Source organism: Condylura cristata, unplaced genomic scaffold, assembly GCF_000260355.1.
Source record: "Condylura cristata isolate star-nosed mole 26May11 unplaced genomic scaffold, ConCri1.0 scaffold00014, whole genome shotgun sequence".
Lineage (NCBI taxonomy): Eukaryota > Metazoa > Chordata > Mammalia > Eulipotyphla > Talpidae > Condylura > Condylura cristata.
This window is the reverse complement of record NW_004567115.1, coordinates 45,729,415-45,733,061: the sequence shown is the minus strand read 5'-3', so window position 1 is coordinate 45,733,061 and position 3,647 is coordinate 45,729,415.

Here is a 3,647-nt window from a genome sequence, read left to right as displayed (position 1 = left end):
CCATTTCTCTCCCTGCTCTGTTAGATAAACATGTTAACTGCTGCATTTGACAAGTTTGTCTTCTTGGATGCTAAAGAGAAGGAAGGCATCCCTCAGAGGATGTTAAGGAAGCTAAACATCAGGTGTTAACAACCTGGCGCCCACCTGAAATTTACGTCTGCCAGCATGAAACATAAGTGCTGATCCCGTCCATCTCCCCTTTGTTTACTCCTTTGTATAAACACCTCTGCCCTCTGTCACAGCCGGCCTTTCAGACACAAGTCTGCTGCCCTCAGTTTGTCGACAAATTAAACTACTTTCCTTCTCCTCAAACTGTTTCCTTTTACTGGCTGAGGAAAATGAGGCTGAAGTTCGGTCTCACCAGGAGCCCCTTTTATAACATTTAAAATGCTTTTGTGGGCCTCCCTGGTGGCACAAGGGGTTAAGTCTCAGCACTATCAAGCTACCGCAGCCACTGCACACAAGTTCAATCCCCCGCCAGGGAGTGACCCCCATGGCACAGCAGACCTCTCCTGCTCCCCGCTGCTCCCCTCAGCAGTGGATTTCAATAGATCTGCCTGTTCTGCTCCTTACTCTGTCTCTGGTGGATCCTCTCACCCCCTGCACCTCTGGCCTGTTTCCCAGTTCGTGTATGCATAAATAAATAAGCCTTTGAAAAATATGAAGTAAAATGCTTTTGTTTTGATGTTTACATGAAAGGCTTTAAGCTAGGAAGCTACATAACCAGACAGGCATTTTTACAATGGTGGATTTGACTGCACGATAGAGGGTAAAACGTTGTTGATTGTGTAGATGAGAAGACAGGCAGCGTGCCTCCCTGCTCCGGGCTGCTTTTCCTACTTCTGCGCTGATGCAGCCTGCTCTGGCCTACATGTTCCCCTCGCGGTCCACAGAACTAGGGGCTGGTGTGGCTCTGGCCGTCCCAGAGCAACCTCTTGATTTCACTACTGAGCTCTTACCATTAGATTTACATCCTGTCTCCCACCTCTTGGTTCTCACCACAGACCTGAGTCATTTCAGGATCTGAACCTGATTGTTACTAGTTCCTGTGACGCTTGCACTCACAGGCAGAAATGAACACTCTAATGAAATCTAAGAATTTTAGGACTCTCCAGCAGGCTGCATGACATGAAGCTTATGCAAAGGTTTAGTGGGCACTGCAAGGAAACACATGATTATTATTTATAGTTGATTTAACTTTCCCATAGTTCCTTCCTATAAGCGTAGAGCTCTTGGAGGTAAGTGTTACTATTTCCCGCACAGCCTAAGGTAAATATAAAATGACACCAAAATTACTTTAAATCTTTTTTTACATCTATCAGCATTAAAGGTAGAGCCATAATAATTCAAATGTTGCAAACAAGCATACTAACAGGAGGCATCTCCATGCAGGCAAATGGATAGATACTTGACACGCTTATCTTCATTAAAACAATATGTGAAATGTGACTGAAATGCTGCAGCTTGTGTGGGTTTGAAGCCTGGCTCCAGAGCTGGGCACGCAAAATGAAGCTCATTTTTCTGTAGTTCACAGCAGGGATATTGGCGCTGGAATAGATTAGGAATATCTGTCTCTTCCCTATTGAATGCAGTTTGCATTTGAATTTAATTTTCAATATTGTGTTTCTGAGCTCCTGAACTACTTCATTCTATTATAATTGCGCTTTATTTAATTCATGATAATCTTCAAGATTTTGTCTCTGGGATTATCAAATCATTTTATTGTTCCATATCTCAAGTAAAGTAGATACCATTAAAAATGCCTTTTTGGTATTTTTATGTTCATTTTATTTTATTGGTATTTGCTTGCAGTAATTGGGTAACATTTCAAAATAGGTTGCAAGTGAGGTTTCCTAAGTATCCCCATATTCTTTGGGGCAGACAGTGGCATATTGTAAATGGAGTTTAATTTACACACAGAATCTTCAGTTCTTCTCACACAAATCACTCTAACTATTGCTTTTCACACTGGCATTACCTAACCCTTTCACACTGGCATTACCTAAAGGGTCCCTCTGATTCCTTAAACATTTTTTTTTTTTTGAAGATTTTTATTTATGGGCCCTCCCTGGTGGCGCAGTGGGTTAAAGCACAGCACTAAGATTTTTATTTATGTGTGCATACAGAACTGGGGTACAGGCCAGAGGTGCAGGGGCAGTGAGAGGATTCACCAGAGACAGAGTGGGGAGCAGAACAGGCAGATCGACAAGTACACTGCTGAGGGGAGCAGCGGGCAGGCCAGGAGAGGTCTGCCGCACCATGTGGTCACCTCCGGGGCAGGCGGGGATCGAACTCATGCTGAAGTGGCTTCAGCTTCATCAGTGCTGTGCTTTAACCCACTGCACCACCAGAGAGGACCCTCATTTGTTATCTTTTAGATCACCTAAATATTCAAATTATTTACCTTTTTAGAATGCCTTTTTTAATAAAATGAAATCCTATGTGAGGAATGTCTAATGTGTCCAGTCAGCTGGTCTGAGTTACACACTCACTCACTCACTAATCTGGGTATTGTTTTGAAGGGATTTTGCAGATAGAGCAAAAATTTTTAATCACTTGATTTAAAATTACTTATTTTGGAGATTTTCCTAGGTCAGTCAGATGAGTCCAGTAAAAGGCTGTTTAAGCTCCCCTCAAGTACAGGGCTCCCAAACAGCTCATGACCATTTGGCTCAATGTTTGCTCCCTTTCCCCCCTTCCTGATGGTCTTCTTAGCACTCACCCAGACCCCACAATCCCATGCACTAGCTGCCTGTCATGAATCGCTTAATCTCACCTACCTGTTTTGTTTCTCTGGTTAACTTGATTGATGCAATGTGTAAAGAAGTGGTTGTATTTAGTGTCAACATTCCATGAGAGAATTTGCTGACCAAGTTTTATAAATGTTTACTTTCTTTGGACTTCATATCAAAGTTATATCGGCAAAGACTACGTTATTGACTGTCACTGAAGACAGTTAGAAATCATGTTGTCAAATCTCATTTTTATTGTCTTTTTCTATAAAAATAAATTTTATTCAAAGCGCTAAATTTTGATTAAAATCAAACTTTCTACATTTATGCTTAGAAAATTAACACTTGGGGTGGCTAGTTAAAATGTCAATGATGAAGACGGGTGGTGAGAAGCCCCAAGATCGCGTGGGTCCCTTCACCCCTCCCCCCACCAAATAATGGTAAGATTCCGTCCCCCACCACCCAGTAAGACTGAGGGATGTATCAATGCTGTTCACCTTTACCCCCCTTAATCCTGCAGGTGTTGCTGAGCAGCAGGTCAGTCCAGATACGTTTACACCACATAGGTTTGTGAAGGAAAATTGGGCATCTTTTGTAGGTGGAAGGTAGATTCAATACACAGTGCCCAGTTTGCACATAAACCTTTGGTCTGAGAAAGGCAATGGGGACGGTAAAAACTGATTCAGGAAGGTAGGAAATAATAATCATGTGATCTTGATTTTAAAAGACTGACTTTTGCTGATAGGATGGGGAAACTTCCTGAGACTCAACTCCCAGCTTGAAACTTCCCTCACCTAAGAATCTACCTTCCCGGGCCCTCCCTGGTGGAGCAGCGGGTTAAAGCACAGCACTAAGAAGCTTAAAGCCACTTCAGCATGAGTTTGATCCCTGCCCCGGAGGTGACCACATGACGTG